At 42.0% G+C, this 12170-nt stretch overlaps 1 protein-coding gene across 6 annotated transcripts in view; it reads right to left on the bottom strand.

Annotated features, from left to right (window-relative positions):
- Positions 1 to 12170, bottom strand: part of Upp2 (uridine phosphorylase 2) — a 229530-nt gene that overhangs the window by 172503 nt on the left and 44857 nt on the right. The window contains exons 2-3 of one of the 6 annotated variants that reach the window (XR_003953739.1): positions 6445 to 6510; positions 5616 to 5710 (exon numbers count right to left, since the gene is read on the bottom strand). The exons of the other annotated variants lie outside the window; for them this stretch is intronic. The gene's annotated coding sequence lies outside the window, so the exon portion shown is untranslated. The remainder of the gene's footprint in view (positions 1 to 5615; positions 5711 to 6444; positions 6511 to 12170) is intronic. 6 annotated transcript variants of the gene reach the window in all.

Genomic DNA, 12170 nt, shown 5'->3' with positions numbered 1-12170 from the left:
ATCCCCTGAAACAAAAACATGATTGCAAAGTCGATACAACAAGGTAGACATAAAAACATTTTGAAACAAAGGCTTGGCTGTCATTTTCTGGGACAGGCAGTACAGAACTATTTGTTGTTAAGGCTACAGGACGGGCATAGCCCAATACTTAAAACAGATTTATTTATAAACAGGAATGAAATCTACTTTGTTTTTATATAAGAGAGCTTTACAGCCCAAGATGGAGGCAGGTTGGTTTATCAATGTTCATGGGATCACTTTGACCCACCACTGGATGAAGCCCAGTCCCAGGACTAGAAGCTTCATTTGGTGATGAGACATGCCAGTAGGAGTTCTGTCTCCCTTGTTATGTGGAAACTTCATTATGATCACCAGTGTACATTATAGGAAGTTTTCACTGCTTTCTGTAATATTGGTAGGTTTCCATTCCACCCCTCAAATGCTTTCTAATTCTAGCTGCCTCTCTCCTCATCCCCTCCAGCAATTCCATCTCCCCTCTCCCTTCCCACCTGATCCCCTGATTATTTCTGCCCCCACCTTCCATCCACCCATAAAATCTATTCTATTCTTACCTCCCAATGAGATCCATGCTTCCACCCACCCCATCCCTTCCTTTATGCTTAACCTCTCTAGGTCTACAGAGTGTAGCTTGGTTATCATTTATTTAATGCCTAATATTTAGATATAAGCAAATGCATACCATATTTATCTTTCTGGGTCTGGGTTACCTCTCTCACAATGATTCTACCTAGTTCCATTCATTTGCCTCCAAATTTCGTGCTGTCATTTTTTTAAAGAGCAGTTTAATACTTTCTTGTGTAAATGTACCACGTTTTTATCCATTCTCTCGCTGAGGGCCATCTAGGTTGTTTCCAATTTCTGACTTTTATGATTATGATCAGCAATGAATATGGTTGAGCAAGTGTCCCCATGGTAGGATAGAGCATCTTTTGTGAATGTATATGCCCAAGTGTGGTATAGCTGGATATTGAGGTAGATTAAGTCTCATCTTTCAGAATAACCTCCATACTGATTTTCATAATGGCGGTGCTAGTTTTCATTCCTACCAGCAGTGGAGAAGTGTTCTCTTGTTCCACATCCTTGCCAGCATGAGCTGTCACGTGTGTCATTGATTTTAGCCGTTCTGACAGGTGTAAGACAGTATCTCAGAGTTGTTTTGATTTGCATTTCCCTGATGGCTTAGGATGCTGAACACTTCTTTAAGGGTTTCTTAGCCATTTGAGTTTTCTCTATTGAGAACTCTCTGTTTAGATCTGTACCCCACTTTTTAATTGGGTTATTTGTATTTTTTTTTGATACCAAGTTTCTTGAATTCTTTTGAAATCTTGCATATTAGCCCTCTATGGGATGTGGAGTTGGTAAAAACTCTTTTCCCCTTCTGTAGACTGCTGCCTTGTCTGAATGAGAGTGTCCTTTGTCTTACAGAAGTTTTTCAGTTTCATGAGGCCCTGTTTATTCACTGTTGATCTTAGTACCTGCACTATTGGTATGCTGTTCAGGACGTTGTCTCTTGTGCTAGTGCCTTTATGGCTACTCTGCACTTTCTCTTCTGTCAGGTTCAGTGTATGTGGCTTTATGTTGAGGTCGTTGATTCATTTGGACATGAATTTTGTTTGGGTGGTAGATATGGATCTATGTGCATTCTTCTACATTCAGACATCCAGTTGATTTACTTTTTAAACCTGTCTAAGGCTGCTTTTTATTCTCCTCGTTTAGTCCATTTAATTTGGTTTGATGTTGGATCTTCTACTAGTGTGCAAAAGGAAGTTCAGGGATCAGTTTGTGAGGTGTGGGGTATGCCCTGAGCTAACAGTACGTCAGAATCCCACCGGTAAACCCAAGGGTGAGTGGGAAAGGAAAGGCAAACAGGGTGTAAGGGTATGTAGCTCTCAGCTGGGGAGTGCTGGGCTTAGTGGGGGGGGGGGGGCATCTGACCGTGAGATGCTAAGCTCTCCTTCCAGGTCTGAGGGCAGCAGTGTTTAACCCACAGCTACATTCACTTGAACTTTCTAAATCTCAACTTGGCTCATCTATAAAACTGGGATATTTATAGGACTTTCCTGAGTTTCACTGTGAGCATTAAGTGAGAAACGCCTCTCAAAGCGCTAAGAGCAGGGTAAGCCCTCATTCAATGTTAGTTATTACTAAGAGCTCCCTATGTGAAATTCACAGTGAGTTTTAGGTATGGCATCTCATGTTCATGGGGCTTTAAATGACCCAAGATGGAGAAATGAGGGCAGAAAAGAAGCTAATTTTATTGAGTCTCCATATACGGATTTTACTAAACCAGTGACCCAAAGACTTGTAAGATAAATGCCCATGTCTAGGGAATCAACCATGTGGGGGAAAAAAAGTCTCTCAGACACTAAATGTAATAGTAATCTTTTCAATATAATAGAGCTTACATATGCCCCCTCCTGGTTTTTACTAGTGTATCATCCAGTAGTAGAGGTTCCCATGTTAGCTTTGCTTGTTTATAGTGATAAGAACTGAACACAGATGTATGCCTGCTAGGCACATGCTCTACCACTGGGCTCCCCCTCACCCTCCAGTCCACTAGCACTGCAGTGTTAGCTGGACTACATAGAGATATCAGCTCTGAAGTTTCCGTTGGAGTTTCCACTGTCATCACTTATGACGTGATCTAGATATTTAACACATCAAGCTGAGAAGGCCACCCTACTCCCAACTAAAGAAAACCACCTGGCAACTGCATCATGGTATTCGATTGTATCTAATCCAAGGTTTGAGCAGACATACTTTGTAGAACACCTTAACAGAGAGGCTGGGGGGACCTCCTTGTCTAAAATACAGTGAAAGTAGGGAAGGCAAAACCCCATCATTTGGTGTGAAGGACCCCAGTGCAGATACAGTTTCAGCACAAGCAGCTATGAGTCATCTTGGCGATTCCTCTATGATAAAGTGATGTTGTTACCAACACCGCCCATAGTTGCTAATTGTTGATGCTTGGGTTTTTAAGATTTGTTTTGTTTTTAATTATGTGTTTATAGGGGAGGTGGGGCATGTATACAGGAGTCCAGGTGCTTGTGGAGGCCAGAGACATCAGATTCCCCTGGAGCTGGGGTGACAGGTAATTGTGAGTCACACACTGGGTGCTGGCGACTGAACTCATCAGCTAGAGTATGTGCTCTTAACTAATGAGCCATGTCTCCGGCCCCTTGTTAAGTTGGTGGGAAGTAGAAGATACGATAGTATAAGCTGGGCAAATCACAGAAAAGATATGTGTGTGCATGCATATGTGTCTATGTATGTGTGCATGTGTGTGTTTTGAAAGTCTAGAAGGCGATTGAGATTTGTTTACAAATGGTATGTCCTAGTAGGGATTTTGTATTTACTCCACATTCATGAGTTTGAAAATTATTTTTAATTAAATATATTTTGTTTGTTTGTGTGGGAGAGGCACACAAGCATGCCTCGGAGTGCGTGTGGATCACAGGACAACTTCTTGACCTTGGTTCTCTCCTATCCTGTGGGTGCCAAAGACTGAACTCATGTTATCAGACTTGGCACGGAGTCTTCATCCACTGAAGCATCTTTCTGGCCCTTTGAGATATTTTCATGATAAACATATATGTTAGATGATTTTATTTTGGCAAGTTTCTGTAAAAAGTAATAAGGAATCTCTGGACTAGAGAGGTTTTTGTTTTTGTTTTCAAAAGTTTTAGCTTTGTCAAGTTGTATTCACTTTAAACATATCCTATTCTCGCTCCAGAACTCATTAATACATTGCAAGGTCATCGGGAAACCCAGATGATTCACTACTTCAAAAGTCTGAGTTGAGGCAAGCAATGGTGGGCTCATGCCTATAATGTTAGCACTTGTGTGAGCTGAGACAGGAGGATTGCTGTATGAAGTCAGCATCGGCTGCAGAGTAAGGTCCTCCTCCTCCTCCTCCTCCACAACAACAACAACAACAACAACAACAACAACAACAACAACAACAACAACTTCTGTGGTCTGGCCTGGAGGTATTACTCAGTGACAGGCCACATGCTATTATGCTACCTCCAGCACTTTTTTTTTTTAAATTTAAACCTTTAAAAAAATAAAAAAACAATTTTCAGTTTTTGCTGGTTTAGTTTTGATAGATCTTTACGCCGGTAAAAGGAAGAATTTCAGAAACTGGAGAGATGGCTCAGTGGTTAAGGGCACTGACTGCTCTTCCAGATGTTCTGAGTTCAATTCCCAACAACTACATGGTGGCTCACAGACATATGTAATGTGATCTGATGCCCTCTTCTGACACGCCTGAAGACAGCTACTCATATACATAAATTAAGTAAATAATTCTTAATAAAAAGGGGGAAGAAATGCCTGATTTAATGGAAAAATAACCAATTTCACACCATTAATTAGCAAGATTTGTAATAAAAAGGAACCCAGTGTGCACAGAGAACCAATAGGTTCCTCAAATCAAAATAAAAACTCAGTAATTAGCTGTTCCTCATGAAAGGTTAAGGGTCAAGAATGAGTTATCTTTAGGGAGTTATCATTTCACCAGGGTCTCGACCGCTCCTTTGGTACTCAGCATGGCCTCTCATCTCTAAGACAGATGATCTGTACAGCTTCATCTTTAGACCACATCTTCTCCAGCAGGTTCTTCCTGGGAACACTCTATTCTTCTAGTTCCCTCACTTCTGCTATCACCCCTGCACAGAGTTTCTTCATGCTTCCCCTTGACCAGCCCTGCTCATTAACATAAAGCTTTGCAGTGATGGTTAGTTCAATCTTAACCATTGTTAGTACTTCAACTCCCCATGCCCAAAGTCAAAGGATCTTCTCTTTGTTTTGTTTCTGCAAGGTATAATTCTTCAGAGGCTGGAGAGATGGCTCAGTGGTTAAAAGCACTGGCTGCTCTTCCAGTTGAATTCCCAGCAACCACATGGTGGCTCATGACCATCTAAAATATGATCTGATGCTTTTTTTCTGGCATGCAGGTATACACACAGAGTATTCCTATACATAAAATAAAATTATACATATATAATATAAAATATAATATACAACATTATTTTTTTTCTTCCCAGTCAACCACAGCCAGACAACCTGTCATTTTTTAAACATCTCCCTTCTCTGAACCCAACAGTCATGCTCTTAGATTTCTGTTGCCTGCCCTCCTTAGTTTCTCTTATTTTAGACAGGGTCTCATGAATCTCAGCTGAGATTCAAGTTCAAGGATAACCTCGTGGCCATGAACTTCTGATCTTCCTTTCTCCACCTCCTGAGTGCTGGGATTATAGGCTTTTGCTATCATGCCTGATTTATACAGTCCTGGAGATGGAACCCAGCGCTTCCTGCATTCTCATAAACCCAGTACCAACTGAGCTACATCTCCAGCTGCATCCTTTCTTTGTCTTTCTTTTTCTTCCTTTCTTTTTTTTTTAAGGTTTATTTACTTTGTGTGTGTGTGTGTGTGTGTGAGTGAGTGTGTGTGTGTGTGTGTGTGTGTGTGTGTGTGTGTGAGTGAGGGCCTGCATGGATGGATGTGTACTACAAATGTGCTTTGTGTCGGTAGAGGTACTGGAACCCTGGAAGTGGAGTTTCAAACTTCCCAAGAGTTCTGGGAAACAAACCTGGGTCTGTGTTCTTATGTGCTGAGCCATCTCTTCAGCTACATTCTTCTTTCCTAGGATGCTCCTCCCTTCCCGGTTCAGGATATTGAAAAAAGCTAAACCAAGGAAGAGGGATAAAAGAAAATCAAAGAAACATTTCTATGTAATAATCTATAAAACAATTTAAAGTTATGCTACTCAGGATGATACTACTGTCCCCAAAACCCACAGTAGCAGATAAACACACACACACACACACACACACACACACACACACACACACACACATATATATGTACGCACACATATATACATGTATACATATACATATATATGTATATATATGCATATAATGATGATGATAAGAAGAATAAAAGTCATAAATTTAGTAGGAGTTGGGAGGACATGGGAAGATTTGTAAGGGAGAGATGGTAAGGGAAGAAATTATGTAACTATAATACTTAAGTATTGTACAAAATTCTCAAAATAACATTTTTAAACGAAGCCATAAGAGTATCTTATGGAGAGTAAAAGATAATTTCCCAGAAATTCCTTGAAATAAAAGAGGAGAGTTACTGGGTATTCTGCCAGGGCCTCGGGTGGGAGGGACTTCATAGAACTACTTGTCCTGGGCTGGCAAGAGATGGCTCAGTGGTTAAGAGCACTGACTGGTCTTCTGAAGGTCCTGAGTTCAAATCCCAGTAACCACACGGTGGCTCACAGCCATCCACAATGAGATCTGATGCTCTCTTCTGGGGTGTCTGAAGACAGCTATAGTGTACTTACATATAAATAAATAAATAAATAAATAAATAAAAATTTTTTGGGGGGGGGGAACTACTTGTCCTACCTTGCAAATGGGATCTAAACACAAACCCACAGACTCCATAGATGAAATGGAAAAGAATGGGAGACCCTGGGAAGGAAAGAAAAATAAATTAAAGCGAGGTGCATGGAGTTAGCAGAAATGTAATTTCAGTGATCTAACCTTTCTTGTTTATTTGTTTGTTTTTCTAGAGATGGTTTCTGTGTGTAATGCTGGCTGTCCTGGAACTTACTTTGTAGACTAGGTTGGCCTAAATCTCAGATATGACTGCCTCTGGTTCCTGCATGCTAACATTAAAGGAGTGTGTCACCACTACCAAGCTCAGGGACCCAGCCTTTATACATGTACAAGGGATTGTCTCTGAGCTCAGGGCACGAAACTTGTTTTGGTCCTTTTGGTCTGCTAGCACATAAACAGGGCTCAACAAATGATACCTAAATAAATTATTGGCAATCTACTTTCTGTTTGTTTTTTCTTTTTAAAACAGAGTCTCACACTGTAACTCAGACTGGCTTGAACTCATTTTGTCACTATGTGGTCGGTCCAGGCTGGCCTTAAACTCATGGCAGTCTTCCTGCCTCAACTTTCCAAATTGTACTCTCTCAGATCAAGGAAGAGCAGCCCCTCGCCCTCCCATTGCCTAACATCTCGCTGCCACAAAGACTCCTGCTTTCTCTGTGCCTTCAGAATGGGGGAAATTGAGTGTATCCAACATAGTCCTATCTGTCAGAACATTTTCAGACTTCCACTTGACTTTCTGTCTCCTTTCCAATTATGAGCTAATCCCACCATGGGCTCTCAAGCCAGAATCATTCACTGGCGGCCATGGCCCTTGCCACACCAGGGAGATCATCTTATTGGCCCTCGCTAGAAGCTATTACTCTGTGCTAGTTGCTAATGAAGTTCATTCTCTCTGCCTCCACCTCTTCTCCATCTTGCCAGACCATTTGGAATTCTAATCCTGTCCTGGATGCTCGCCTTCCGAGCTGACGATGGGTGTCATCTGCTAGCAGTGTGCTATCATCTGTCAGTTCTAACAGCTTATTTTCTGTTCTACCCATGTAAATCATTGATGAAATATCAAAGAATCTGCCCCAGAATGGCATCTAGAGGACAGTCTCTAACAATCCCCACTTTGACATGGGTGTCATTGGTAACTCCTAAAACCACCTGCTCCACAGCCACCTTTCCCCAGCGTGCTGCTAGAGTGTTGTAAGGATTACAGTTATAAGTCTTTCTGGGGCCAAATGGCAATGGAAAAGCTTAAGAGGAAACGAATTTTCCAATTGCCCATTTTTCTGCCAGGCATTTCCGAATATGCTAAGTAACGGACACTCCCACATCTATCAAAGGCAGCATGGTACAGACTGAGGTTGACCAGAAGTCCTGAGGTTGCTCCCACTTATGTGTAACTTGGCAAGAGACTGAGTGTCTGTGCTTTCGTTTTAGAACAAGATTCACATCAGAGGACTGTTTGGAAGGTTCCACCGCAAGAAAAGTCCTTACCCTAGGCCTGATACACACTGAAGCCTCACCAGAACTGCCTTAGTACATATTAAAGTAAAGGAAGCTGGGGCTAGGGAGAGGGTTAAGAGTTAAGACCAGAGTTCTGTTCCTAGCACCCACATCTTGTTCCAGAGGATTCCATGCTCTCTTCACACCCCCAAGGACACATGCACACACCACAAACACACACACACACACACACACACACACACACACACACACACACACACACACACATGCGCGCGCGTGCGCGTATTCTTAAACTATTTATTTATTTATTTATTTATTTATTACTTTTATGGGTTTGGGTGTTTTGCCTGCACGTATGTCTGTATACCATGTATGTGCAATGCCCACAGAGGTCAGAAGAGGGTGCTGGATGGCCTGGACCTAGAGTTACAGACAACTGTGAGCCTCCATGTGGGTCCTCTGACAGAGTAGCCAAGTGCTCTTATCTGCTGACCCATTTCTTGAGTTTCCAAATAAATAAAAGAGTGGAAGAAGGTAGGGCTGGTGTGGCAGAATCTGAACTAGAGACCCATGATATCTGACTCGGACTTTTAATCTCTTTCCTATCTATTAAGCAGATTTTTGTGTGCACTCTTGTATGAGCAGGGCACCCACAGCATGCATAAGCACAAGTCTCAGGGATATCAAACATGCACTTGATGCCCAGCGACTCCAGCACAGGCTTCAGATGAAAATGACCTCAGAAACGTATTCTATTGAAAGCAAACATGATTGAAAGCAACCTTCCTTTGTTGGGGCATATTTATAATTTACAGTCAACCCGTGTTTCAAATAAAAATCACAAGCTATCAAGTTTTAATGGCCTCTGGGACTGATCATGAAGGACTTTATAAATTTGTTTCTGGTTTCGTGGAATTCTTCTGGTTTGTTTGTTTGGGGAGGGTTTTGTTTGTTCCCAGAAATTTGAGATAGGCCTGGGAGATCTCACTGCAGACAGTAGGTTAAACTCAAAATCGCAGAGATCTGCCTGCCTCTGCCTACTGAGAACAGAGATTGAAGGCCTGAGCCACCATGGCTGGGAGTTCCTGCTTTTCTCAACTTCATTTCTCTTGATGAAGTAAGACTTTGGAGCCTCAAGAAGAAGACATAGACAACAATGTAAAATGTGAAGGAGAACTGAACTGTCACTGAATGCCAGGATGGTCTCTGTGGATGAGCACCATTCCCTAAGCAGTGTCTTTCCATGTCACCAGTCTCCATATGTGCTTTCTCCACAGCCTGATTTTCATGGTACCAGTAGATCATCAGCTTCTCCTATGTCATTGCTTAATAAGTTTTTATTCTATGTAAAACCTGTAAGAAAAGCCCATGAACACAAATGCCATAAACAACAAATCCCCCATGGTTGGACATTTAGGTTGACTCTATCTGTTCTGTGACTATTATAAATAAAACTGTCATGAAGAGCCATGTATCTCACTGTTGCATAATGTTCTCGCTCTGCACAAATCCTTCTTATCCCTGACAGATGGCCGGCCAGCCTCTGTTTGATCACTTCCAGTAACAGGGGGCTCACTTCTTTGCCAGACAGCTCATTCCATTTATGGACAACTCTAATTGTTAGAAAGTTCTTTATTTTTAACCCAAATCTGTTCCTCTTAACTTACACTCATTGATTCTAGTTTTGCGATCTGGAATTACCCAAAGCAATCTTTTCCTTTTTGCACTTGGCATCCCATCAAATACTTGAAGAAAACCATAACGAAACTCCTTAAATAGTCTCTTCTTGAAGATAAATACCCATGCTTATAAGCCTTAAGATTAAAAAAAAAAGTTGAAGAATTGGTAATGGGAGGTGGTCTTTAGCCAAGATATAATTTTTTTTATATTTCCTTTTTTGCTTTGGCCTCCTGGAAGCTCAATCTAATGGATTGCCCATTATCATTATTATAGCTGTAGAATTGTTTCCTTATATGTGTATATTTTATCCTTTCGCTTAGACCTCCTAAGTGAGGAACGAGTGCTCTTATCTGCTGAGCCATTTCTTCAGTTTCCAAATAAATAAAAATAAAGTGGAAGAAGATAGGACTGGTGTGGTAGAATCTAAACTAGAGACCCAGTTTAGAGACTCAGTGATATCTAACTTGGACTTTTAATCTCTTTCCTATTTATTAAGCAATCTTTGTGTGCATTCTTGTTCATCCAGGACATCCACAAACACACACAACATGCATAAGCACAAGTCTAAGGATTGAACCGTGGAGCCAGCATATTAAACATTATGGTATATAGCACATACATATACATCATATACCCATACATATATACATATGTAACATTAACCTGTATTTTCTCAGGCTATAAGTTTTTCCTTAAAGCTGAGTTATTTACTGAGTTATGTCTCTGTAGGCTCCCACAAGCCATTGGTGGTGCAATGTGTATTTAAGTCATATAAATTCTCCATTTCTTTCAGACACTCTGTATTAAATCTATTGGCCAGTTTGTCAATCTCTCTCCTGTTAGCATCCACACTTGGTTTTTCCTCTCCGAAGCTGTTTTCAGGCCTTGTCCCTGTTCCTGGGTGGAGAAGCTAAAGGGAGGGGTAATGTTGGAAAATGTGTTAGTCATGTAGTGGGCAGCTGAGGCAGGAGTATGGAGAGTTTGAGAGCAGCCTGGGCTCATACCAAAACCCTGTGTCAACAAAACAAAAACAAAATGTAGCCTAGTTCTCTTGAGTCATTTACAGCTTCTATCAAATGTTTAGTGTCTTCTTTGTCACCTAGAGGCCTGGTCTGTCCTTTGAAGACATTAGAGCTTACATCTCCATGATGGTACCAAAACTTCTCCTCCCTGTAAAAGGTGGGTAATCCTTCCCCCCACAGCACTGGTGGCTGACCTAGACGACTGGCACCCTCCCACCAGACAGGAGGTCAAGAGGGAAGAGATTCAAACCACGTACTGAGGCTGTAGGATAGAGGTCTCAAAGAAGAAGCTGGCCAAGGCTGCTTGCTTCTAGAACAGAGGCCTGAAGAAGCTTCTGAGCCATTGGCCATCCAATGTGCCCGTCGGTGAGGAGTTCTCTAGGGCAGCACTAGCACACAGCCTGAAGTTAAGACTGCAATTTGATTTATAACTGAAGGGGCAAAAGGCACAGGAGAAAGGCTTAACCTGTGGCTTCCGGGCTGCCAGCCTTGTACAACCTGGCCTGGGAGAGAAGAGTAACAGCCACAACTGCTCTGGCGTTGAGTGGGCTAAGAGAAGCCAGAAGCCTTCAACTTCCATCTTTTCCAGACGGATACCAGTTCTGTGCCTCAGGTACCTCAGGGTCCACTGAGCTGGTGGGGGATTCAATCTCAGCTATTACCCAGAATAGCTCCTCCATCCTCCTGGAAGCATTTGGGAGTGGAATGAACAAACAAACAAACAAACGAACAAAACCTGAAATTTGCATTATATTTGGACCGGAAGTGTTTGCCTTTCTCCGAAACAGGCTGCTTTGAGGCAGCTGCTCAGAAGGTCATCTCATAGCCAGCTTTGCTTCAGCCAGTCACTCAGGGCATCTGACCTGTTTCCTCATAGGGTTCTGCCCCATCTGGGAAATCCCTTTCTTCTTCCACTGGGTCTGAAAAGGGATTGGAGGTGTACCCCTGAGGTTCTCTTTAAGGGTTAGACCTCAAAATAGTCAGTAGGCATGACTTTAGCCATCGTTAGTGATTTGGATCTGTTCTACCATTCCACATAGATTCTCATGGAGGAAGTGAATGGAACAGGAGGGGGAAAAGCCAATAATGAAGTTTAGCAATCTTTGTCCAAGGACTGGTCTTAAGGCCACAGTTTTCCTCTTCTCTTTGTTGACCACATAGTCAACAGGAGCCTAGATAGAGTCCACTGTATCCAAAGAGGACCATGACCTCTGAGGTCTTGCTCATTCTGTAGAAAGACATAGTTGGCACATCAAACTCTTAACTCTCTGTCTCGGGGACAATTAAGCCCTCTTCTCTCTTCTGCTTAGGCTCACAGACTAAGCTTGTAAACAGACCCATTCTGTCACATAAGATAAACCAGCCTATCTCAAATGGCTTCAGGCTCAGCCAAAGCAAAGAAGGAAGGAACAGTTTGTTTTGAAACACGGATGAAACACTATCTTAGGGTCTTACTGCTGTGAACAGACACCATGACCAAGGCAATTCTTATAAGAACAATGTTTAATTGGGGCTGGCTTATAAGTTCAGAGGCTCAGTCCATTATCATCAAGGTAGGAGCATGGCAGTGTT

Source organism: Mus musculus, chromosome 2, assembly GCF_000001635.26.
Source record: "Mus musculus strain C57BL/6J chromosome 2, GRCm38.p6 C57BL/6J".
Taxonomy (NCBI): domain Eukaryota; kingdom Metazoa; phylum Chordata; class Mammalia; order Rodentia; family Muridae; genus Mus; species Mus musculus.
The sequence above is the reverse complement of the archived record's forward strand: the minus strand, read 5'-3'. Positions and strand labels throughout refer to the sequence as shown.